The sequence below is a fragment of the Cynocephalus volans genome, chromosome 3 (genome assembly GCF_027409185.1).
Source record: "Cynocephalus volans isolate mCynVol1 chromosome 3, mCynVol1.pri, whole genome shotgun sequence".
NCBI lineage: Eukaryota > Metazoa > Chordata > Mammalia > Dermoptera > Cynocephalidae > Cynocephalus > Cynocephalus volans.
This window is the reverse complement of record NC_084462.1, coordinates 154,030,737-154,057,985: the sequence shown is the minus strand read 5'-3', so window position 1 is coordinate 154,057,985 and position 27,249 is coordinate 154,030,737. Positions and strand designations below refer to the sequence as shown.

The following is a 27,249-nucleotide window of genomic DNA, read 5'->3' as shown; positions in this document are numbered from 1 at the left end:
ATTATTGTTTAAGTGCAAGAGAGATGATATTATGATCCACTCCAAGTTCCAAAGTTTTGTGTGAGTGACTGGAGAGAGAGGAGGTGTTGCAGGATTTTTGTAATTTGTTTTTCTTATTGGTCCGGTTACTGGTGTCTCACAGTCTGTCAAACCATATGGATGAATGGAGCTAGCCTCGTAAAACTGTCACTGGGAGAAGGTTTTTGAAGCCTGTGATTTGCATCAGAGTTTTTAAGCAGCGGTTAGGAGGTGTTGGGGTGGGGGTGGGAAGGAGGAGCAGACCGTGGAGACTTTCTAGGTTGCATGTTTGTGAATAGTAGTAGTGTGGGGGTGGGCGGTGGCAAGGGGGGAGAGAGAAGCCTTGAGGAGGTTAAGATTTAGGGGCTAGGTGTGGAAGCAGGGAGGGGTGAGGGGATTAGGCTCAGAGCTCCTAATAATGGGGTTCAAATAGCCCACATTGAGTCCTCCAGCACCTAGGCCTTGATTCTGAGCCTGGGGAACAATATGACACACGTCTAATCCCCCTTTTGCACCCTCTCCTCCTTCCCTGAATCCAGGGACTGTGGTCATCTCAGGTTGCTGTGAAGTGATGAGTTCTTTTTGTTGTTATTCACCTTGAAAATCTGCTGTTTGTATTGTCTGCAATTGGAAGCTCCACTAGAAAGTTTTTCCTGTCCCCAAACTTTCACCTGCCATTGGCGTGGAGCAGTCTCAAACTCTGTCCCCCTTCTGTGTTTATTTCTCACAGAGGCTGGTCTTTTGTAGCTTTGGTGACTTCAGGGTAGTAATGCAGGAGAGAAAGCTCTGGGAGAGGAATACAGATTCGTGAGCTCTGCTCCCAGCCCTACTACCAACTAACTATGTGATCTTGGACATGAACTTCTTTGAGCTGTGTATTTCTTGTCTTTAAGATGAGGATGATGTGCCTTGATTGCCAAAATTCCTTTCAAGTCAACAACTTCCTGGCTCTTACTATGGTTGATTAGAACAGGGAGCACAGCTAGGGGCCAAAGTTCTGATTCTTTCTTGTTTTTAAAGTGTGGCGCTAAAGAGGAGTTGTAAGACTGGGAGACTTTTCTGCAGTTTCTTATCCTCTGGTCAAGTCTTGCCACATAGGGCTCCAATTTGGGGTTCTAACCTGAATGGAACTTCCTATCCCTCCTCAGGGACTAAGGCTGAGGACCAGGTTGTGGGTCATTTAGAACTTGGGCTTTTCCTTTCTTTGAGTGTTTTTCTGCTCATTAGCACCCCAACCAGAGGCTTAGGAGAGAGGAAAGAGGAGCAGGAAGACCAATTGGCCTATTTTGATGTTTATAAACACTCAGATAAAGTTTTTGATTGTAAAAAAGACTGGGATTACTGAGAACATCTATCTTCTTTCCCCTTTTTCTTTTTAAAAAAGTGTTTGAAAGAAGAAGGGGAACCAAGCCTTCAGCCAATCCTCTGGATTTTATTTATCTACACTCCGTCTGGTCTCCTGCTCTACCATGCCATGCATCCCAATTAATGTGAAAATAAAGTGCTTATTTCACTTCAACTGGGACAGCCTCAGGTATCTAAATGTTTAGTGAGCTAAAGTAAGTGGATCTGTACTGATGTCTCACTGAGCTTCCTCTGGTGTACCCTGTGTGACCACTGAGGAAAAGAAGGTGCCCAGCAGACACACAAGGGCTGGCCCGCATCTGGGTAGGTATTAGCAGTGTCTAGGTTGGAATTCATTGCCTCCCCTTTAGTTACATGCCTCCAAGCATCCCAGATTCCACTGGGCCATTGTTATCAGGCTTTTCCTTGGTCAAAAGGTCCTTTGGCAATTTTCTGCAAGCCTAAAGGAGGAAGATGGGGTTGCAAAATCCATCAGAGAATGCACAAAATCTGGTGTGTAAATTATGAGACTTAAGCAAAACAAAAGAAAAGCAAAATGGTCACCCTGACCTCCAACAGAGAGAGGCATCTCCTTAATATTTTTTATCATGGTAAAATACACATAATATACAGTGTACCATTTTAGCTATTTTTATGTGTGCAATTCAGTGGCATTAAACATTTGTAATGTTGTACAACCATAACCACTATCCATTTTCAGAATGTTTTCATCATCTCAAACAGAAACTCTATGCCCATTAAACAGTAATTTCCCTATTCCCTGCTTCCCACAGCCCCCAGTAACCACTGTTTCACTTTCTGTCTTTATACATTTGCCTATTATAAGCACCTCATATAAGTGGAATCGTATAATATTTGTCCTTTTGTATCTGGCTTATTTCACTTATCATAATGTCTTCAAGTCTTGTCCATGTTATAACATGTGTCAGAACTACATTCCTTTTTAAGGTCATTGTATGTATATACCACATTTTGTTTATCCATTTATCTGTTGATGGACACTTGGGTTGTTTCCACCTTTTGGCTATTGTGACTAATGCTGCTATGACCATTGGTGTACAAATATCTGTTTGAGTATATGGCTAGGTCTCCTTCATATTTGGACTCTTTAAAATTTAGATAGTACAGGCAACCCACACCTTATAAACTTTAAAGAAAATACTGATAGTATTATAGAATTCAACCTCTTCACCTCCCCCTCCATAGGCATATCACTGTTTTTGGGGGCAAATGCACTGTGAACTGGGAACCCAGAGACTCACCTCTCCCATCCCTAACCACAAGGTTTGCATTCCCCTTGTACCCCATTCCCTTGAGGGCAGGGACTCCTTGTGGGGGTTCAGGGTTTGGGTTTGGGAGGGTTCCAGGGGCTGTAGCAGTAGTAGTTGCCTGGTAAGGCTTGGAGTGAAGGTTCCCTAGGCAGATGTAGCTGTGCTGTATGACAACAGGGGGTGGAGGGAGCACTAGGATGACAGGATGACTTGAGAGTCAAGAGTTAACAAGTCAGCCTGTCTTTTTTGTTTCTTGGTGGCTGGCCCATACAGGGATCAAACCCTGGACCTTGATGTTATCAGCACTACGCTCTAACCAACTGAGCTAACTAGCCAGGCTAGGCCCATCTTTTCATACAGTAAGAAGGGCTTGTATTTCCCTTCTCCCACCCCCTGTGCCCAGCCCTGCTTATCTCACAATGGGCCCAAATGACAAAACATTTCAGAAGGTAGGAACTGCAAGTGTGAGGTGTTACTAGGAGAATGAAAAAGTTTTCTGTAGCTGACTGAGGCCTTCTCAGAGAGTCAACAACGCCTAATCTATTAAACATTATTTTAAATGTTAAAACTAGAATAAATGAAATGTTTCTGGCATTGCACATCATGTCTGATCATTGTTTCTCGGGAAATGCAAAGCCTTACTCATCTAGCCATGTGTAAACAGCCCTGGGATCTCAGTGGGATTTTCCCATTGTCTGGGTTTGAAATAGGTGAGAGTATGAGCTCAAGGGAAGCCCTCACTTCCCATCATCAGCCCGGAATTGAGTCCACCCACAAAATCAGAGGAAATGGAGACTCAGTGGGCAGAGAAGAGTGCTTTCCTGGGAACTTGGGCTTGGGTCTTCTCTAGTGTCTGACTCTCCTTCAAACTAGGAAGAGAGAAAGAAGGGGTAAAGGTGGGACTGGAGCTTAGATCTGCTAGTGAACAAGGACTGGGAGCCATTGACATAGGCCAGTGGCAAGAATGGATTCTTTAGTAGACTATGGAGAACCTCACGGTGGGGTTCAGATCTCAGAATTAAGAGATATGTCTTGGTTACCAACCTTAGAAATGCTTCAGATTCAGTCTTGCTGCAAAGCTACAACTTTCCTTCACTTTCTAAGAGCAAATTAAGCAAAAATATCATCCCTACTCCCATTATACCCTCAACTGACAACTCTTTACATGTCTTTGTTTGCTGCCAGTTGAGCTCAGTGAGAACTGTCTCAGCCTCCTTGGAGCTTTCGTTACCCTGTTCTGGCCACCACGGTTGCCAGCCTGTCCCTCAGAATTCCCTGCCTCTAGGAACTTCTACTCCAAGAAAGCCCTCTGGTCTGTCTGTTTCTCCTTCTAGACCCTTGTTCTTTGGCAAAGTAAGTGCTCTTAAACCAGGAGCCTGACTGCTCCCCTAGGTCTCTCCTAGGAAAACCACTGTCAGTTGGGGAGGTGGAGAGAGGGGAGGCAATGTGGTGCTGGAGATGGGGGGAGGGCAGGGTAGATGGGGCAGGGGGAGTGGAGAGAATATATTCTCTCCTGCTAATTATTTTCCCTGAGGACTTAACCAATGCAGAACCATCTATTATCGTGGGAGCGCTCTATGGTGGCTCTGCCTGTGATGAATGCTAAGTGGAAACAAGCAAGAAAAATTAACAGGCGGCTGCTTCTGTCCACCTAATTAAAATGCATATCCAAATGCATAATTCCTTATGTTTCCCCATGCACACACTCCCTTTCCAATCCCAGTTTTACAGAGGAGAAAAAACACTTTCCCCCAATCATTTCTCTTGATTATATTTTCATCAAGGAAGAACTGGAGGGTTTCTCTTAGAATAGAGAAGGGCCCGTTCTTCTAACACTTCTAAAATGGCCAGGTTTTGACTTAGATTGGGCCGAAAATTCTGTGCTTCTTTTGTTTAAAATAAGAACCAAGAACTTTATCTGCCGAAAAAAAGGAGGAAGGAAGGAAGTAAAGAAAGAAAGAAAAGAAAAAGCGTTCCCACCTTTTCTGCTGACCATTGAGTTTTGAACTAAAAGTCTGGCTTGGACCAGCAGTGAGAATTTTGAAGGTCTTTTCAATCTCCTCTTCCCCTCTGTTCCTTGACCTGATGTTGTACTGCCTACTCCAGTCCCCCCAAACAAACATAACCCAAGCTTTTGTAGAGAGATTTTAGAAGAAGAAGATGCGTCTACCTTTGCAGATCAGGTAGACAGAAACAAAAGCCTCTGCATTTGGGCGCAATATCAGAGGCGCTGACACCACAGTACCAAGTATGTTTCAAATCAAACAAACAATACCTTCGTCTTTATCTTCCCCTGCGTTCACCCGGCTGATCATTTTCCCCCTCTCCCAAGAACAACTTTATTCAGTGGTCATAAAATATTTAATAAAACATGAAACTTAAGTCACTGTGTTCAATTTGCCATCACAGCCGTCTCTGGCAGGCCCCCTCCCCCGGCCAGCCCACCCCTCCTGAAGCCCCCGGACTGCCCTCCATGCAGCCCCAGCTGTTGATTTATCGGGGCCGGCTCAGCAGTGCATGGAGATTGCTTTTAATTAACTCTCTTCATTTTTCCCAATCTTCAGGGAGCAGCAGTCCTTTAATGATTTTAATATTTTATCTGAATTTATATCCGCCTTATTTGTTGTTGTTTGACTTCTGCATTTGTTCTTCCTGAATTGCTTCCAGATTGATATATTTATTGCCCTTTCCCTTTCCCCCTGTCACCCCCAAGACCATTCAGGAGAAGGGAGCATGGGTTCCAGAGAAGGCTGTGTTCCCCAGCTTCCCACTGTCTGCACAGGGAGAGGGGCCCCGTATTGGCCAGGGTGAGGGTTTGGATAGGAAACTTTGTCTTAGGACCCCAGTCTCACCTGACTCTTAGCCGAAGGAGTTTCTGAGCTTTTCACTTACAAACAAACAAAAAAAAAAAAAAAAAAAAGAAAAATTCTGTATTTTAGAAAGTGAGGTCTCTGCCTCTTTTATGCTTACTCCCTCTGTAAGGGAGTGAGCTGCCCTGGAGAGGTGGTTAGAAAACGGCTTCCTGGATTTCACTGAGAGTAGTAGTTTGAGGTCTGTCTTTCCACCCAGCCCAACCTTACAGAGTTCAATGGGGTTTTTGGAGCTGCTGCAGGATGATGGCTTTAGGGCAGGGCTAGATGTAGGTTCGGTCAATCTTCATGCCACTTCATGTGTCTTTAGGTATGGCTGGAATCTGCTCAGTAACTGCTTGGAAGAATAATTGTAGGTACAGCCTGAGAGAGGGAGTGAGGTAGCACCAAAGGCCTTCTTTACCTGAGGCTGCCTTCTCCTTCAACCCTCTGTTCCCCTTTTCATGCCCCCTCCCAGAGATGGGAAAACACACAACCATCGGCACGTCCTCCCAGCGCCCCCTCCCAGCCTTCTTTTGGCTGCAAAGTCTGCCTCTTCCTCATCAGCCCCAGCAATGCTGGATATGGGGGCTAGTTTTCAGAACCAGCTTGTTCACCAAATGCCCTTTTGGCATCTTGGTTTGGTGATGTGTCTTCAGGGTTACCCATTGCTAGGCTACTGCCCACCAAAGCTGGAACCTAATTGGGATTGCAGTGAATTGCCCTGGTGACTTGTATCCACATTTAGGGACTTTGATTTGTAATATTGGCTCTGGGAACAGGAAGCTAAGATATTCTTCCATGTGCCTTTCTGGAAAGAAATATTGGTTTTTAACATCTGGCCCAGTGCCTGGCACACAGTCAGTACACACTGATGTTTGTTTGGGTGATGAAAATGGTGATTTCTTCACATCCCCTTGCACTGGAATGCTCCTCTCATCCCTTTATGTCTGTGAGGTCTGAAAACCAACTATGTCAGGCTAAGCTACATGAAGGAGACGAGGGAAAAACATGGCTTCCCCCCACACAGTCTAGTGTTCAGGCTCCTCAGTGTCCTCTTGGGTGTTTCTTCTTTACCTTTCCTTGGCAATCATGAACCCTTTCAAGAATCCTACAAAAGTTGTGGATCATCTCCCCAGAAAAAATGCACAGAAGTATAAATACCTGTACATGAATTTATGGGTTCACAGAGCTCAGGGAGTCTGTCTGTGGATGCTCTAGAGGTGCAAGGACTCCAAGGTAAGGACCTCAGCATGAGAGATGGGGTGAGCTTTGTGTCCCTACTTGGAGAGACAGCCCTGGTCATACTTGCCCCTGTCGTCTCACCAAACTGCTTGTGGCTCCTCTAGGCAGCTGTTTGATTGTCCTCTCGCACATCCCCCTCTCTTCCTCCCAGTTGTGCTTGGTGCACATCGGCCTACTCATCTCCAGGCAGTGTAAATGGCCCCTCTCGCAGTAAAGCCCTTGCTGACCCTCAGGTAGAATTGGCCACACCTGCCCTTGGCCCTACAGTGCTGAGTATACTCTTCTCTCAAAACGACTGAAATACTTGACGGTGGTTAGTTAGATGTAAGGCCCTGGAAGGCAGGGACAGTGGCTGCCTGTGCCTCTCTATCGCTAGAATCTAGCCTAGCAGGCATTTAGTAAATATGTGTGGAATGACTGAGCTAATGAAGTCAGCAGACAGGCACACTGCTCTGCCCTCCTAAATGTGCTTCTAGCCCTTTAACGTTGATGCATTTCTCATTCTCTCCCTTGACGGCAGGAGTTTGAGAAAGGCAGCAGAATGCCTCCCCAAAAATTCTTCAATTTCAGTTTCTTTCTTTCTTTTTTTTTTTGTTGGCTGGTCGGTCCAGGGATGGAACTCTGGACCATGGTGCACCGTGCTCTAACCAGCTGCACCATCTGGCCAGCTCTAGATTCTTCAGTTTCAGGTGTTGGGAAGGAGATGCAGGCTTAGCCGTGCTTGCATGTAGGGTGTGCGGCTGTGACGCAAGGCAGCCCCACTCATCCTGGTCCTTTGTTTCTTGATCATGTCATCCTTGTAGATCTAAAAAGCTTGGCTTTTCCCCTTTGGGCTTGGGAGGTAAAGACAAACCTTTTTGCTTTGCTTTCTTTCAGGGAATAAGTAACCTAGGGCTTGTGAATAGCCACTGATAAATCAACCATATTTTTATTGAGTGCCTACTATGTGCTTAGCTGTGTGTGGGATTTCCTTTAGCCTTCTTTATATCTTGGGACTTTTTTGGTTTTTAAGATGGAAAAGACCAGAAGATGCAGAGTACTATAAAGGTTTCACCTAGGTTGGGATGTAGTGAGAGTACACTGCCTGTTCTATTGAGCTTTGGAAGTGACTTTAATCTAGTCACTGCTTTCAGATACATCTTCTTTGAGAGAATGCCTACTGTATACTTTCATGGTATCAATGCCTAGTCAGATAATAACTTTCCTTATGACTCAGTAGCCCAACCATATACAATGCACATAACTTCGCTTGACAATGAAACAAAAAGGATGTCCTGGTGATCACGCAGGGACCCTTACCTCTCAAATCGAGAGAGATAAAGATATCAATCTATCATTGTAACTTTTGTATGTCCTCTTATTGCTTTGCCACACTCCGAATCATTCTGCATTGGGGGCTATTTGTTAGAAGTCACCACCCTGGAGAGGCCTGGCTCTGTGTCAGGAGGAAGATGAAGACCCAAGGAGAAGACGGACTCCTGGAGACAAGTTTTAGTTAGGATCCTGGTCTGCTAGACACTGTTCAGCATGGAAAGTCAGAGAAAATGCTGATGGTGCACAAAATATAGGCTGTTGTACAGAATTGTAGAGAAATATTTGTCATTTTAGGGAGGTCATATTACAGTGACACCTACTCTTGAAGGTAACTCTCTCTCATTCCAGCGCACAGCCCTTCCATACAGAGGTGCACACAGGGCTGTCCAGTTCCTGACGCTCATTTCCTTTCTGGGAAGCCATCCCAGTATAACAGATACTTATACACATTCTGTCCTCATTTTATCTAATCACACAATCTCTGGGGGATTTTGGACCATTCAATTTTAGGTCAGTTGTGTACAGGGTAGCTGGGATGAGTACTGATCTATGGAGTTCTATGAAAGTTGGAAAGTTCCTGTAGTTCCCTGACCCAGAGCACACCAGGGGGCATTATTTGCCATCTCAGGGGCTGGCGATCCCAGCAAGCGTCAGGGCAGAGATGGAGCCTGGCCAGTTTGTGAGTCTGAATTTCAGAACCTTTCTGAGACTCAGCTAGCTCTTGCTATCCTTAGAGCAATAGGACTCTCGTTTTAGTATTTTATGATCTGCCAAACTGACCCTAACCCAATAATATTGTAGGTTATCACCCTACTCTGGTGATTCATTCTTATCCCTTACCTGGAATGTGTTCAGTTTCCTGAGAAGTACAGAACAAAGAAGCTCTGATTGATGGAACAATCTTTATCATTGCCCATTGTTGCCCCAAGTGTCTGTCTCCTTTACTACCCAGATGAACTGGTCTGGGTAATGTGCAAGTTCCAAAACATCTGCACATTTCTCTAAGACCCAGAGCCAGCAGCCTCAGGCAGCCTCATCTCCTGGAATCTCTCCTCCAGGCTCTACTGTAGCCTTTTAAATCCTCAGGAAGAAAAAGCCCCCTAGGAACCCTTTTATTTTATTTTTTTGCTTCTGCTTCTTATTTCATTTCTTGACTCAGAGCTAAACCACCCCAAGACCCTCTGAGCCTTGCATGGAGGAATGAATCACTTCATGCTGAATATCAGGGTTCATACCTCCAACCTAGGTTTCCTTCTGACTTCTTATCCCCTTCATCCATTCCCCACTGATGTCTTTCTCCTTCCCCACATGGTTGGCATCTTGATCAAAAAGCATTGAAGGGGCACAAAGGAAGGGAAGAGTCTTCTGGCTTTGTCCCCAAGGAGGGCCCACTCAATCTCATGGATATGGGAGTGGGTAGATGGAAGGAGGAAAAGGACAAAGCTTATGTACAGCAAAGGGTGCCTCTGTGGGAGAAGAAACAGGGTGGGTGAGGTGCCACGGTGGTGAATACTGCACTAGATGATGCGTCCAGGCCGTGAGGGATCTGTGAAATCGGAAGGGAGAAAGCACCGGGTCCTGAGGTTGGGATGTCAGAGAGGGCTTCAGGGAGGAGCTGAGTTTGGAAGGAGAGTGGGGTCTGAGCAGGCTCGGTGGAGGGTCAAGCTAGGGGACTTCAGGCATGAAACGGAAGTGAACAAAGACTTGGAAAGTATTTGAGTGATTCCTTAGAGAATCCTCTTCCTTTCTGGGGGAAAGAAGGCCAGTTAGGAAGGAATGTGTGGAGGACAGCAAACAGACCCTTTTGGCTTGATGGGAGTGGAGGGGTCCATGAACACAAGGGAAAAATGGAAAATACGCCTGGGCCAGGTTGGTCTGAGGTGGTTCTTTCTCAGAATACCCAAATATCAGCTTCAATTAAGTAGTACGCAGTCATCTGGGCTCCCGATTGAGGTGGAGCCGCAGTTTGGCAGCCAATTCCTGGAAGTACTCAAGCACTTTGGGGAAAGAAAGAGAGGACAGGTTGGAGGTGTCATTCCGTATCCCCCAGCAAGGAAGATTGTCCACCTCCAGTCACTACCCCTCACTGAGGGGCTGAACTGAATCTTGGTCCTCAGTTTTTTTTTTGTTCTGTGTTCTGGGTACATTCCAGGGCACCTCTCAGACGGTTTAGAGGTGAGGGGGATACACTATGGGGCCTGCACTGGTGGGAGCAATGAATCCTGTCGGATACGGGGCAGCCCTGCCCAGCTGATGGTGGATTTGCTAAGGAGGGCAGACTTGCTGGGTAGAGCCCATCCAAGTGGTGGCTCTCAATGTCTTCTTCCCTTTCTATGCTTTAGTCACTATCCCTTTTCTTTAACCACCACCACCTATAAATGGTATAAATAAAATGTACAAATCCAACCTGGGGTGGAAAATATAAACATTGACCTTTGTAGCTCAAAGCCTGGTACCCTAAGAATCAGTTTTCATGGTTTGAACAGGGGAGAACAAGCCTATAGGTCTCTTAAAACAGTGTGTTTCCTCCTGGGGGGCTGAGGTGGTTTATTTGCAAGGTGGTACTTCCTCTCTCCCACCCAGGCACCCATTCAGCTGTCCACCTGCATGCTGGCCGCTCCCTCCTGCAGGCAGGCCCTGGGCCCAGGGAGCTGGCTCTCAGGGGGAGGCGGGTTGTTATACAAGTCCTTGGGGTTCCTCCGGGGCCTTGCACTCTTTATAAGCTCAGACTCTCCATCCTCGGTGTGTGTGGGGGCGGCAAGGGTGTGGTGAGCAGTTGCCCTGTGACATGTGGCTTGGGTGCAGGCTCTGGAACCAGAGTCTGGGTTCAAATCCAAGCACCATGACCTTGGGCAGGATTTCTAACCCCTGTGCCTTAGTTTCTTCATCTGTAAAGTGGGAGTGATAGTTTCTTCCTTTCTAGGGTTGCTGGAAGAATTAAATAAGTTAATGTATGTAAAGTGCTTAGAAGAGTTGGCACTTATTACCCTCTTAATAGATGTTTGCAGTGACCTTGTTTTTCCATCTGTAAAATGGGAAGACAGACTAGCTGATTCCCTGCCCCCCCCATATTGGCATCTTAAGGAAAATGAGATAAAAAGTAGGAGAAGCTCTGATTTTCTTAGAAGAAAGAAGTTGTAGAAATGTATGGCATTATTATTAATTTACTTTTTTATACTTAGAACAAAGTGCTAGAGAGACTTTGAGAAAGATTTTTCTATGGATACTTTGTCCAGGGGCCCAGATTATTGCATACTATTTAATTGGTGCTGATATCAGGTCCTTCTAAGAAAGAATAAGAATTTCAAAGGTGCCTGTATTTCACAGATGTGGAAACAGAACACAGAGCGGTGAAGTGACTCTAATGTGACAGGACTCCTGGTGCATGATGCCATTCTCCACTCATGGCTGCCACATCCAAGGGGAAGGACAATGCTTCTTGCCTGGATAAGCTCTGTCCTTTCCACAGCTAGAAAAGGGCTTGAAAGTCCTTCAGACCAAAAGGGGTGAGGGTTGAGGGTTGGCCTGCATGTTCATCTCCTGAGTGAGCCTGACACACTGCTGTCAGGGTGGTAGGTGACAGGCTGAGGCACCTTGTTCATTGGCCACCCTCCTGTGCTGGTTGGTGTGTGTATGAGTTCCCAGCACACACTTTTGGTAGGCAGGGATCGTGCTTGACAAGCTGGCATTCCAAACTCCAGATCTTCCAAACACCAGACCCCTATGTTATTTTTAACTGTCCAAAGTTTTTTCCATGGGGTGTAATTAATGGGACTCAATAGCCTAGTCAGAGAATCTAAACTTCAGCTTGTTTTGCATCCCTTGAATGGGCATGTTACTGATAACTAAGCAGAAAAACACCCTGTTTTTTAAATCGACTGTTCAAAATCTTCCTGCCAGCCCTACCCCACACTCATCTCTGGGGAAAGAAAGCAAGCTCAGAGATAACCTGAGTTTGACTGTTTTTGTGGCTCCAGATAGGAGGGAGGAAGATCATTTCTGTCCATGACCTTCTCCTCCCTACCTCTCTGAGCCCTGATAGTGAGGGACAGAGCTACATTTTCAGAGAGATAACAAGCAGGGCATTGAGGAGGTTGGCAGTCCTCTCTCCTGACCCTCTTTTTCAGCCCCTGCATTCCCCAGAGGTAAGCCACTTTCTCATTGTCCTCTGTGGATAGTCCCAGAGAGATGCCCTTATTTAAGAGAGCATGAGATCTTGTGGTGTCCAGTGACCAACATCCTTGTGACAATTGAGAAGGTTTTCAGTTTCTCATGTCCAGGAGAAAGTGTGCTGTCTCATGCTAGCCTAACATTTGCATCATGAATTTCCCCAGCTTGTGCCTCACTTTTCTTCTCCATCCACATGTCTCCCCAGGCCACAGTGCACTAGGCGATTATGCTCTAACTGTATTAGTTGAGCACGTATGATGTACCAGCTACTGTGGCTCTGGATACATAATGGTAAGCAAAACCAACATGGATCCTATTTTTGCAGAATTTATGGTCCAGTTGGGGAGACACATTAATCATGCAATCATATAAACATATAAATAAAAGTGGAATTTGTGTAATGTTGAAAAGTTCAAGAAGATGTAGAGAGTATAGTAGGGGGAACTGCTCTGCTCTAGTGCGTTGAAGGAAAATTTATTTGAAGAGGAAAAATTTCATCCTAGGAAGGGGGAACAGTATGTGCAAAGGTCCTGTGGCATGTTGGAGGACCCAAGAAAGGCCACTGTGGCTGCAGTTCTAGAGAGGGAGGGAAAGCACAGTTCATGATATGGTAAAAGAGGCCAGAAGAGGCCAGAACACACAGGGCCTTGATAGATAACCTTAAGAATTATGTATTTTATGCTAAGAGCAGCTGTGGAAGGATTTAAGTTAGTAAGTGACTTGATCCAATTCACATTCTAAAAATTTCCCCCTGGCTACAGGGAGATTTAGTGATGGAGCCTGGGAAAGAAAGGATGAGTAAGCTCTGGGGAGGCTTTTCTGGGTAAAATTTAGAAAATAAAAATGAGATATGAGCATATACATGAGGGACAGTGTATTAGCTGGAGAAGGCTTTGACAAAAGAGCTGTCCCTCTTTCTACCATTCCCAAACCCACTTGGTAATTTAAATAAATGGACACCCCGTGTCCATCCTTGGAAGTTTCTGGTGCTGTGGATAGATTTGTTTTCCTCCCAAGTCCCTGCTGCCTGCTCCAACTGTTCCTTTGGGGTTTCTCAAGGTGTGGTCTGAGGACTACCTACATGAGGGGCACCTGTGTGACCAGGTCAATTCCTGAGCCTCACCTTAGACCCACTGAATCAAGATCTCTGGGAGTGAGGCCATGCGATCTAATTCTCATGCCCTGGGAAGTGTGAGCACCACGGTCCTTCCCAGCCCTGCATATGCAACAACAAATGTAATGATGATTTCAATGTGTGTGGGGCTATGGGGGTGCCAAGTGCTTTCGGGGCACAGGTGGTCTCCTATAGGCCTTGCAACACTGCAATTGAGGAGACCAGGGATTTGGGCCCTTGGGTATCCTAGTTGATGTAATTACAAAGTGATGTAGTTGGTGGGAGGATGGGGCTCAAAGCCAGATGTCTGACTCCACTTTACCCTTCTTTCATCACACCTCTTTTCTCCAGGGTGCAATGTTATAAAACATTGAATTCTGACAGTTTCCAGATGTAGTTCCTTTAAAAGAAAGATCAGTATCTCTATGGGGGCTAATGAGATCCATCTGGAAAGTGGGTATCCTGTTAGTACCTGGAAGGGTGGATCAGGTGGGTTTATTGGTGTTATTATTATAACTTTTTATTACGGAAGATATCAAATGTATATTAAAGTAGACGGAATAGTATAAAGAACCCCCATGTATTCATCACCCAACTTCAATAGTCATGGGGACAGCATCTTTTCAGTTCAGACTTTGCCCTGTGATGCTCTTGTTTTTATGTCCAGAGAATGGGCGGAAGGGACAGAGAAGCTTTCAAAGTACCCCTACCAGCTGTTGACTACAGAGGGAGAGAGTTCTTTTGACTCATCTGTCCCTCAACAGTACAGCTCATAGGCAGAGCTAGTGCTTGGATGATAGATCTAGGAAACAACTTACAGATAACTGGAGGTCTCCCTCTCTGTCTAGACATGACAACAGAGGCCTGGCAAGGTCTGAAATAACCCTCAGGCCTCACACAGCTATAAGAGGTGGATCAGGTCCCCCATGTAGTGCAGCCCCATCTCCCTTACAAATCACAGAAGGTCTCTTGACATTTTTTTGCTCTAGTGTTTTCTAGCATGGAGCTGTAGGAGATAGAACTCATATGCAAAGCTGTCCAGAGCTCCAGTGGTTGATATACCAGTATTTGGCCACCTTGGCCTTTGCTTCATTCTTTAAAAAAGACCTCTAGTGTAGCCTGGAGGTCTCAAGGTCTGGCTAGAAAAGAATACACTTATAAAATAGAGTGAGTACCAGTGGAAGCAAGATGGGCCACATGCTTAATGTCCCTTATCTCTGCCTGTCCTAAAAGTCTAAAGGCTTGAAGTCAGCATATGACACAACAGTGGTTCAGACAATGAGTACCATAGAATTTCAGGGAAGGAAGAAATCAATTTCACTGGCCAGCTCCATGGGGGAGGCAGGGTTTAAGGGAGCCTTGAGGGATGGGCAGAAGTTAGGGAGCTGTTGAGATGGGAGCCTGCCCTCTGAAGAGGGGAGCCAATCTCGGCACAGCACATCAACCAGAAATCATGGAGCACCTCCTAAGGTGGAAGCCTCTGTACTTCACACTGTGAGGGTTATTGTATTAGACTGTTTCTGTTGCTTATAACATAAATACCTGAAACTGGGTGATTTATAAAGAAAACAAAATTTATTGCTTACAGTTTCGGGAACTGTGGCTGGGAATTCCACAGTGTAGGGAACATATCTGGAAAGGGTCTTGGTGATGGCAACAGTGACCCAGGGTTCTCACTTGGCAGAAATGGCACAACAAAGAGAAAGCCCTCAGAACCACTCCCCTGGCCACCATGAGGGTCACCTGTGTGACCAGGTCAATTCCTGAGCCTCACCCTAGACCCACCGAATCAAGATCTCTGGGAGTGAGGCCATGCGATCTAATTCTTATGACCTGAGAAGTTTCAGCACCACGGTCCTTCCCAGCCCTGTGTATGTAGCAACAAATGTAATGACGCTTTCAACGTGTGTGTGGCTATGGGGTGCTAAGTTAATCCATTTATACGCCGTGCTCCTGCAATCTAATAACCTCTTCAAGCCTCCACCTTTTAATTACCATAATAAAATTTCCCACCCTCTTAGCACTTTCAAAGTGGGGACCAAGCCTCCAACACTTTAAACTTTGAGGGGACTCAATTCAGTCCATAATAGTTACCAAGAAGTAGAGGATACAATTTCTGTTCTCCAGGAACTTTCTGTGTAGCTGAGGGACAAGACATATGTTGAATACCAATCTAAGTTGAAGACTATAATACTATATAAGATGTAAGTTGACTTTTAAGATAAGCCCAAGGAAGAGTGCAATGGAAACCAAGAGGTGAATCAGAAAGTAGAACATAGGACCAATGGCCTTGTATCCAAAGTCTTCTGTGTGTGTGGCTGAGTGCTGGATGCTGCGATAACCACAGCATTCCACAGGATCCTTTCAGAGCAGTGACCATTCTCAGTCCAGCTACTGTCACTTGAACACACCTGTACTTTGCTCCACAGCCCTGCGCTATGAGCTTTACACACATTGACTCATGTAATCCTAACAACCCTATGATGCAGGTAGTAGTAACTTTTTTATAGAAGAGAAAACACCAAAGAGTTTAAGCAAAACTTGCCCAAGACCTCACAGCTGGTAGAGGAAGTCCAGGCATGTGCATATGAACAAGTTTGGGTTCAAAAAGGAACCATGAGAACACCAGCCAGCCTGGGTTGTTGAGAGAGAGAAGGCTGGACGGGTAATGAAGGGCCCCGGTTATACACACCTGTGGGAAAAGTCAGGTGGTGATCCTATAGGTGCTGGGGAGTTATTTAAGGTGTGGCAGGATGGATATTGAGGGTGATTAATTTGCAGGGTGGCTTGAGGGAGGAGGCTGAGGCAGGAACGCACACTGAAGTGACAGGGGTGTAGCGGAGGGGGTGGCAGAGGGAATGTGCCTGGTTAAACCAAGTAATCAAAACCCTCACGGCCCAGTAGACATAATTAAAATCAAATGAGCACCCCAGCAAACCCATCTCATACCAAGTAAGGATGGAGATTCCGGATCACTACGAGGGTATTAGTGCTGGTTTCGCTCTAGCTGCAGGGACACAAATCTTCATCAATATATGATATTTGTAAAATATGCATATGCTCTGCATCGATTGGCTCGTTACACATTTATGGTTTCAGCCCTCAGTGAGATCTCCGTGGTCCATTGTATCTCTTCTCACCCCCTTCCATTTCTTCCCTATGGCAGGGAATATTCCAGTATTTTTCCATTTACCTGAAAACTCTTTCCATCTCCTCGTTCTCAGCAGATGACATCACCCCAGACTTGTCCAAGAAAATCGAAGCCTTGAAGCAGGAACTTTTCTTGTCATCCCTGTCCTCTGCCTCATCATGGCAAAAGCACCTCTTTGGAAGGGCCTTCCTTGCCCACCCATCTGATATTGTCCATATATCATGATCCCATGACCCTGTTCTATTTTCTTCACAGCACACACAATATCAGAAATTATCTTCATGAATTTGTTTGTTCACCTGTCTTTTGTCTGCTTTTCCTCTTGGAATATAAGTTCCATGAGAGCATAGACCTTGCTGGTCTTGGGATTTGCGGCGTTCATAGTCCCTGGTACACAGTAGATGCCTGGGATGTGGCAGAGGCTCAAAAAGATAAATGAATGAGTGAATTCCCTTGGCTGCAGCCAGCCCCATGATTCAACCTTCCTCTTTCCTCCTGACTATCCTACTGCCCAGATGTTCCCCCTCAAACTTATATCCTAAATGAATTTAACTTCCTCCTTTAAAGCTGCTTACTCTCTTTGGGGTTCCTGGTCATCAAAGGAAAAATCTCGGGGTCCTCTTTGGTTCCTCCCTTCCCTCATCCCCACTTACACTTAGTCCTGAGTCCTGTTGACTTAACTTTGGCAATATCTCTGGACTCTGTCCCCTCTCCCATTTGCCTCTCATTCAGGTCACATTATGGTTCATGGGGACACTGGCAGGAGTTTCCTAATTGTCTTTCCAGCCTGCGGTGTCTCTCCCCCATCAGGCCATCCCTCTCCACAGGGAGAGCTTTGCATGGTTCAGTTTCATTATATCTTTGACAGCTCCTACTGATTACAGCATTCATCTGTCCATCCATCTGTCCGTTCATCCATCCATCCGCCATTTCCTGAGTGCCATGCCTGTGCAGCACTGTGCAAGGTGCTGGGGTAGAGAGCTGAAAGCACAATCTTTGTTCTCATATACATTTTCCATCTGGTAGGAGGGGACAGAAATAAACAACCCAAATCAAGTGTAACTTTTTATTCATTCATCAAATATTTATTGAGCTCTCACTATGTGCCAAGCACTGTAGGTGCCAGGGATACAGCAGTCTATAAAACAAAGTCCCTGCCTTCATGGGACTCACATTCTAGTAGAGGAAACCAACAATGGCCAAATACACAAGTACAAATGCAATGGAGGAAAATAAAGTGGGGTAAAGGGCACGAGAAGGTGACGACTGAGCAGACACCTGCAGGATGGGAGGGGGTGGCACTTGCAGATATCTGGGGGGGAAGCCTTCCAAGCAGAGGCAGCAGCTGATGCCCTGTGCCAAGACCCAGACTAGGAGTGTGCTCCGGGGAATGTGCCAGGGGGTGTGGTGGGATGCAAAGGAGAGGAGGGATCAATTCTATCTGGAGGGATGAGGGGGAAACACCAAACTCCCTAGCCCAACATTCACACTCCAGCTTCCCATTTTTTCTATTGACTATGGGCTTGAATCGTGTCTGACTGTGGAATTCCCACCTCTGGGTCTTTGCTTCTGTGACATTCTCTGCCATGATCCTCATGCTTCTACCTTATGAACTTTCCCAGTTTCTACTCACCCTTCAAGGCCTGAGTCTTCTTCAGGCAATACCAGCTGGCCCCTCTGTGGGTCCCAAGGCACTTAGTTCATGCTAGCAGTGCACTTAGCATAGTGACTTCTGGGAGGCTGTGCCTGTGTCAGTCACTTCCACCAGCCGGAGCTCCATGAGAGAAGGAATCGTGTCTTAGATTCTCTCAGTCTGCTGGGCACCCAGTAGGTGGTTCCATGCACATTCAAAGCAAATTCTTTTTTTTTTTTTTTTTTTTTTTTCGTTTTTTCGTGACCAGCACTCAGCCAGTGAGTGCACCGGTCATTCCTATATAGGATCCGAACCCGCGGCTGGAGCGTTGCCGCGCTCCCAGCGCAGCACTCTACCGAGTGCGCCTGTTGGAAAACAACTTGTTTTGTTACCAGATCACTCTATCTGGAGATGCAGGCAGACACACATACCCTTTTTCTACACATCAGTTGCCTTTTAAAAGAGTCCTGCAGTTCCCAATGAAAGCAACAGGGTCATGAAATTAATTTGTCACTCTGGTGCCAGCTTCACTCAGCTGACTCATGGCCTGAGAAGGAATTTTTTAAACATGTGTTTCTCATCTATGTGCTAATTTCTCTTCCTTTTCTCAGTAATCTTCTCTTCCTCTCAAATTTGTGAGTGGTAATTGCCTTCAGGTTGGTGGCACCTGCACCTCCTCCTGTGTTCACTGAGCAGATGTTTTCCAGCTTTGGGCCTGGGAGGAGAGGTGGGGGTCCCTGACTTGGGAAGGGTTAGAGGGAGTAAAATGAGATGAGATTTCCTTCTCTTTTGAAATTCATCCAAGACTGTTTGCTTGAGAAAGGCCTAACAATTAAAAAAAAAAGGTATACACACATATATATGCAAATGTAAGTGCAAACAAACACATAGGCACATGAGGGTACTTTAGAAAGTTTGCTGAAAAATAGAATTAAAAGATAATATGAGTCTTTCCATGAACTTTTTAAATACCCTCATAAATAAATGTATATATTTGCTATGAGCCGATCATATGTCTTTAAGGAGATTTGGTTATTTTCCCTCCCTGATGGGGGTATAAGAATATTTCCAGGTGTCCTGGGATTAATTTATTAATTCAACAATATTTATTGAGCACCCAGCACTATTCAATAAAGCACTATTTTACAGCAGTGGACAAAATTGCCAAAATCCTTGCTCTCATGGAGCTTACATTCTAGTGGGGACAACTTGATGATAATCTGAGTAAACGAGACATGGTGGTAAGTCTCTGGAGGCAGCTAAAGCAGGGAGTTGGGACAGGGAGTGTTGGGGGAGGATGATTTAAAATAAGGTGGCCAGGGAGGATCTCACCAAAAAGTGGCATTTCAGGGCCATTTGGGAGAAGAGCATTCAAGGTGGAGGGAACAGCAAGGGCAAAGGTCCTGCTGTGGAGATGTGGCTGATGTTTTGAAGAACAGTAAGGCAGCCAGTGTGGCTGGAGCAGAGTGAGAGATGACAGGATTTACAAAGGAATTGGAAGTGGGAAACTGACAGCAAGAGAGGCATCATGAATGACCCCAGAGTACTTGGCTTGAGTGAACGGAGGATGAGATGGAGATTGCTGAGATGGTGAGGACTGGGGGGCAGCAGGTGTGTGTGGGCTCAGTTTTGTACTTGGAGAGCTTGAGATGTCAAATTGACATCCAGGTGGAAATGTCCAACAAGCAGGTGTATTGCTGGGCCTGCCCTTGTCGAGTGTCTACCCAGGGAGATTAGGACACTGTCCAGTGGGTCTCTTTGGGACCTGGATACAAACCGGTCACTATAAAGGCACGAGGAACTAACTCTGGGCTTGTGTCATTGAGCCTTAATTTTTAAATAAAAAAATTTTTTTAAGGCACATCAGGATTCAATTCAAGAATTATGTACTAGCTCCAACTATATGCGAGGCATTGTGCTAGGTGCCAAGCATATATCACAAGAGTAGGACTGAAATGGATTGGCTCCTTGGAGCTTATGGTCTATGGGTGAAAGTGTATAAGCATACATTTTTATTAGAACGATGGTAAATCCAGAAGTAATACAGAATAGACATTACATCTTTATCAAATAAATTAAAATCTTTACTTAACGACACTCCATTTCCATTATTGTGATAAAGCAAGGAAATTTGAAAATGTTTGTGGTTTTTCCAAATTAATATATATATATATATATATATATATATATATATATATATATTTTGCCAAGAAAGGTGATTGGGAAGTTCCTGTGCACCGAGTGCAGGCATTATTAGGCTTCACCAAACATGGCTAAACATTTTCCCACTATTAAGCATTCATATAGGAGGTCACTGGTTATAATACCAAGGTCATATAAATTATCCCTGGCAGGGAAGTTTTGCTTTTAAAAATAACTGCTACAATCATGTATGCTGGTGAAACTGCCTAATTCATCCTCAAAAGTGAGTGAGAAATATGTACTCAACATATTGAGAGAGGACATGCACAACTTAAGGAGAGCTAGGGGTTTAAATTAGTGGTGAGAACATACACTACTAAGCAAATGAGTTAAGACAATTATTAATTTCAGAGAATATAAGTTATACAGGGGAGGAAATGTAATCATAGAGTACTACGTATCTCAGCTCTGAATAGAGTTTACATAATCATAGTAATATAAAGAGTAATCACTGAGAAAATGAAAATATTATATCCGTTCAAAAGTATGCACACACACGCAGAGGGAAGAAGGTGGGGGAGAGATTATAGCAGGCAGAGAACAGAGGACAGAGAGAAAAGTTGTGTATGGTGGGGACAGGTAAAGGAGAAAGCACATAAAAGAAGGGCACCCCCAATTCTTCCTTACTGGAAATATGATAGAGTCTCAGACTGAAAGATCAAGAAATAAGTTAAAAACACATTATTTAGAGGTGTGTAGGTAAATATCAAAAGAATCAATTAAAAGAGTTAAGTGGCAGGAGACCACTATTTTGTAAAACAAACTTTATAACACTAAATTTAAAATGTTAATCAAACTAAGAATGAAATGAAAGCAATGAAAAATAAGTGGATGAGAAATTTTGTCACCAAGGGAGTCAAAGTTATCAAAACTCTGACATGCACTTGGCCCTGGTGGCCTGGAATGGTGAGGCCTGGATGCCCTGTCCTCTGCCATTGTTTGCTTACATGGTGGGCTTACATCATTTGGGTCTTTGTGTCCCATGAAATGGGGAAATGGGTTGGGGTGGGTAGATAGGTGGTATTTTAGCTCTCGGCATCAGATTATTTATGTCTTGCAGGTTGACATTCCTTATTTTGGACAAGATCCCAGTGATCAGGGATGTCTTGCAGAATATACCCTGACCCTAAATCTTGGGGGGTTGGGGAGATGACATTTATAGTAGCTCCTTCTCTAGTACGAAACTCTGCAAAGGTGGCAATTTTGTCTTGTTTACCACTGGCTCTCCAGCATCTGGCTCAGTGCCTGCTGCAAAGTAGGTGATTGGCAAGCATTTGTTGAGGGGAATGAATGAAACGTGCCCCCATCAACTTCCCCCCACCAGTCAAAGTGTTCTGTCTCTAGAGCAAACAGAGCCTGCCAGTAGTTGACTTTGAACGGAGGTGTGTGGGAGTAGTGCTCAGGCTCATACCCTCTGTCCCCTGGGCAAAGGTAAGGTCGAATAAGGATGGCCTGGGCACCAGAATGCATCAGTGGTCTGGATGTGTGATTCTAGAAGGTTTGGGGGATGGTGTGGGAGTGCGAGGCAGCCGCAGAAAAGAAATGAAGTTCAACCGTGACAGTGAAAGAGAAGAGGAAGCCAAGTGACAAGCCTGGGTAAAAAGGCTGCCAGCTGGGCACTTAGCTTTTGGGAAATATTCTCTGTGGCCTTGAAGGGAGATCCTTTTTTACCTGTATAGTGTGGAAAATTTCAAAAATATAGCATAATGAATCCTCATATACCCATCACCCAGCTTCAACAATTAGCAATGCATGATCAGTCTTGTCTCACATAGAGTGTATCCCTATCCTCCCACAGTAGGGATTATTTTGAAATAAATCTCAGATATCATAAATATTTTGGCATGTACCTGCAAAAAATAAGAATTCTTTTAAAAAACATGTTCATTAATCTTATCTAACAGTAACTTCTTAATATCATCGAATATCTAGTTAGTGTTGAGATATATATATACATATCTGTGTAATATGTATGTGAGTGCATATAGACACACATACATGCACATAAATAGGAGGGCTCTTCAAAAAGTTCATGGAAAGATTTGCCGTATCTTTTAATTCTATTTCTCCATGAACTTTTCGAAGTACCCTTGTAGTATTGTTTAGCAGTATTTAAAAAATGCCTGTTTTTATAGAAATGATGTATATTTGTTACTAGAAATTCATGCAACATATAAAAGTAAAAAGATGAGAGCAAAAATATCACCCCAAATCCATTAGACAGACATTATTTCAGAAACCTCTCCATGCCCCAAAGAACAAATAGCAGATGAGTGTAAATACTGTCCGAAATACTTCGTATGTTCAAGAGGAATCTCTGAGTAGTAGTTTAGAGCTGAAAGGGCACCTAAAGCTCCTTAGCTTTTAAGGCAGGGCTGGACAGTAAACTCCTGGAGGGAAGGACCATGCCTTAGTTGTGTTTATATATCCCCCCAACCCCTATCACAGTGCCCGTCACTGAAGTGGTAGGTCAATAACTGGTTTGAATTGAAGGGGCTCGTGAGAAATCATTTGATTATTTTATGGGATAGAATGGCCCATGAGTTGAAATCATTTGCTAAGATCCCACAGCTAGTTGGACACATGTGGGGCTGGAACCAGCTCTCCTGAGTCCTATTTCAGGGCTCTTTCTGAAGCCCATGGGATTTAGCCATATAGCAGAGAGGTTAAGTGCACAAGCCTGAAGTTGGACACACCTGGGCTTGATTCTGCTCTGAATCTTTTCTGTGACTTGGCAGCTGTGTGATTTCTCTTTCCTCCCAGTTTACCTACTTCAAAGGGCTGTTGTCAGGAGTAAAGGAGATGGTGCATAAAAAGCTCACTGCACAGTCCTAGCATGTACTGGGTGCCAGATAAATGCTCACTGTCGTTGTTATTATTATTTGTAATAATAGTAGCAGCAGTAGTTGTAGCATTATTATTTTCTTATTCTTTGGGTATTGTCAACTCTAACTCAAAGATACTTCAACTCCCCCCCCCCCCCCCACTCAGACTTCTAGTTGCAGGTGGAACCAAGTTTATAACTTTGACTTTTGCTTTCTCCCTGCCATGGGGAAGAAAAGATTATTTTATGTGGGAATCCTTTTCCTGTATTGCATCAGCTTCTGGTTGGCCATTTACATTTGGTGGTCAAGGTTCATGTGTCTTCTCTCTATACATGGTTTAGACGTGCTGTCTTAACAAGGCTTAGCAAATAGTTATTCTAAACTCTTCAAATAGAAATCCTGGGCAAAGGGCTGGGTGCAAGATGTCTGGCCTTCCTGGCTGACCCTTCAGTCTGCTGACTCAGCAGCCCTTCCAGGGCCCTCCTCCAGGCCCTGGGTCTGTCAGGTCGCTAATGGAATCTGCTGGAAGCAAATTAACTCATGAAAAAAGGGCTAGCAAATCACTTCAGCTGTTGGTGTCTGCCCCAGGAAGGCTGGCACTTCCCCATTGATTCATAAATCCTCACCCCACATTTCATACCTCTCCTGGGAAGCCCCACTTTCCCTTGCATGGTTAATGAGGAGCATAGAGGCTGCTCTGGAATCTCAGCCTCACCACAGCAGAGCTCTGGCCTACGCAGGTGAAAGGCCGTCTGTGGGGTCTGCCTTGTCCTCTGGTGTGGGAGGTGCAGAGCCGGCTTCATGCATTATTCACACTTTGGGGTTTGGGTTGGCTTGGCCACTTGCTCTAAGTCGGGGCTGGGAAAAGGGGGACAGGTCGAGGAGCAAATAGCTATGTTCTTAAGCCTGGGCATGGGCACTTCCTCTTCCTCAGTTAAATGTGTGCTCTTTTCCAAATATTGCCTCCTGCAGGGGGGATCCATGCTCCTGCAGGTCTGTCCAGCCCCCCTGCATTCCTGGAGTGCAGTTTTCCTCCCTAGACCTGTGTAGGGTTTTGGGGGGGCCTTCACCATGAGGGCTGGGAAATAGCTTGCTTCCAAAAGTGCCAGCCCCCCATTGCGGCCTTCCTCCTCCTTTCTTCCCCCTCCCCCAACTCCCCCAAAGATGCCTCATGGATCCCTGAGTAAATTGAGGATGTTCTGGCTGGGGGTCCTGCTGGCTGCACTAGGGATGATCAGAGGAGAGGGAAAGATGTTCTCCTGCTTCAGAGGAGAAAGGTTCAGGGGCAAGGATTTTGTGGGTTTAAAGAACCCACAGCAGTACCCTGAGGTACTCACAGAAGAGGAGAGTTTGAGTAGTGGAATGGGGACTGATACTGTGTCTAGGGTGGAGGGAACCATGCACATCCTCCTCCTTGACCTGTGGATGGAGAAAGTCCAGACAAGTTGTGTCCTGCCCGAAGCCATAGCATGAGAGGAGCTCTGTGAAAGCCAAAGCACAGGCCAGGCCGTAGGAGTGTGTAATGAGGCCACACTCATTAAACACTTTCTTTCTTTCTCTACAATTCTTCCAGCTCTTGGGTAGTAGTGGTTGATCTCGATTCTAGAACCTAAGTTTCCTGACATTCCCTGCCCAAGAATAGATCCCCTGAGCACAGGGATCATGATATGGGCCTCTTGTTGATCACTCATGCCTCAAGGCATTAAAAACCCCTGAGGTATGAGGTCCCAGCTAACAGCACCTTGATGCTGTTCTTTCTCCTGTCCTGGTGTCCCCGGGTTGTACTTGTTGGTTGGGACCAAATTTACAAATGGGTTATATATACTGGCTCCCCACCACCCCTTGGCCAGTGGAACTCTGAGATTGGTTTAGTTAAAAGGCTCCCTGTAAAGCTAAGTTGGGTAGAAGCAGGATGAGCCAAAGGAGAGAGCTCCAGGCTGCTGTGGAGGAGGCCTGAGTTCTGTCTCCCACTGTGTGGCTGAGCCTTCTAGACACATCCCACAGAGGTCTTCACAGACCAGTATCACTGAATACATATCAATGTACTAAACAGACCAATGCTGCTTCTACAAACCGTGCTGTCCCGGTCAGGTCACCACTCTGTGCCTCAGTTAACTTTTCTGTAAAATGGGGCTAATAATAACAGTCTCCTTTCTCACCAGGGATAAGGATAGGATGGTATATGTGAAATCTCTTTGAAAAGAAGGTAAAGGGTGGGCTCAATTCCTAGTTCCCTCATTCCTATTGATTTTTTAATTGTCATGGCAATAAACCATTGGAGATTTCATTTCACTCATCTCACAGATAAAAAGGTAGAGGGTTAAGCGTAGATCATCCCTGCTTAATAAACAGGAGTGATTGTCACCAGATGAGTCAGTAATGGAGCTGGTAGAAGCTGGGCCCCAGGCCTCCCCGTTTGGTCTCCCAATCCCTCCTGCTTGTTACTTTTTCATATTCCATATCAAAGTGTCAGTTGTTCTTTCAAGTCCTATGTAGTCTGGGCTCTGATCATCTGGGGACTGCACAAGTCTTATTAATATTAAAGGTGAGGGTTTTTTTAGTCTGTTTCCCTTTGTTTCTAAATCAGTCTTGGAAAGGAGAGTGCAAAAGTAGAATCAGAAGGACATCTATGCCCCAAAAGGAACACATTCTGGTTTCTTGCAAATTTTGGCTCCCTCTGGTGACTTTAAGGATTGCGTTGAGTGAAGTGTGAACAGTAACTGATTAGCGGCAGAACTTCTGTGACTATTTGAGGCTTTTGATTTCAGGGTCAGGCTGGAAATTGATAATTTGATCCTGCTGCCTAGCTCTGCCAAATACCAAGAGTTTGAGAGACCTAGAATGTACATTTTCCTTCATTTCAGATTCCAAGCCACTGGTTTGCTGATAACAACTGTATCAAGGTATATTCATGAGAAAAACAGATATAAGTGAAAATTTTGTAAACAAATTGGATTCTTCCATTGGCTTCATAACTTCAACACAGTTTTTAATCACTAATTACTTTACCACTGGGAAGGGTCCTTTGAGGTTAGGTTTCCATTTCTCAAGCTTCTAACTGAAATATTCTCTAAATAAATACTTAAATGACCAAAGAGGCTGCTGTCACTTGAAAAGTACCTTCTTTAAGAGAAGAAGATGATTTTAAGAATTGGAGGGATTTCAGTCTATGGGTTGGTTTTGTGAGTTTGTGTGTTCTGGCAATTCATAGGGATCAGAGAGTGGGAACAGAAGTGTCCAACTTGTGATGGACAGGAGTAAAAAAAGAGTAATGGCTTTTCAGCTGTGCTTGTCAGGTCATCCTTAAAGAAGTCAAGTCACGAAGCCTGAGTTGTTTGCCAGGTATTGGAGTATCTGACTTAGTGTCCCGCCACATGCGGCTCAGCCTCCTCTTTTGTTAAGTGGGTTTGAAGATACTGTCTCTTCTTAGCACGGTACATTCCAGATGAAGCAACCTGAGTATTGACAGATGATAATGAAATTTACAATTTTTTTCATGTGTAAGAAACATCAAAATATTTCCAAAATCTACTGGCTTACGTCACATAGGTCTGGTGACAAAGTATCACACTTGGGGAAAAATATATGATCTTAGAGTAACTTTTTCATCTCATGATTTCGAACACTTAAAAAGCAATGTACTGATTGTAGAAAATGCACAGTACCAAAGGGGGATAAAACAAGAAAACAAAAGAAAAGGAAAAAGAGACTTCCTCCCTGTCTGCCCGTTCTGTTCCCACAGCTAAGGACAGATTTTTGTATATCCTTCCAGATATTTGCTATATTTTCTGCAAGCAAGAGTGCGTGTATGCAAGGCTATGTCAGAATAGCCGTTGGTATTTGAATTAAAAAAAAAAATGTCATAGAAGAATTTTTCTTATTTCTTTGACTATTGGTAAGTTGAGAGAAATCCCATTTAGATCCTTTAGGAAAATCCTTTCAATAAACACTTAAATATCTCCAATAAGCCTCTAACTTTATACATGGCATGGGCTCTCTTTAGTGATGCAGACGGTGCATAGCATGTGGCAAAGAAGGTTATTCTCAGTGTTAAACAAAATGCAGGCTAAACACATTTGACGTAGAAATCAG

At 44.7% G+C, this 27,249-nt stretch overlaps 1 protein-coding gene across 1 annotated transcript in view; it reads left to right on the top strand.

Annotated features, from left to right (window-relative positions):
* Positions 1-27,249, top strand: part of DPF3 (double PHD fingers 3) — a 251,100-nt gene that overhangs the window by 5,135 nt on the left and 218,716 nt on the right. The gene's annotated exons all lie outside the window — the stretch shown is intronic.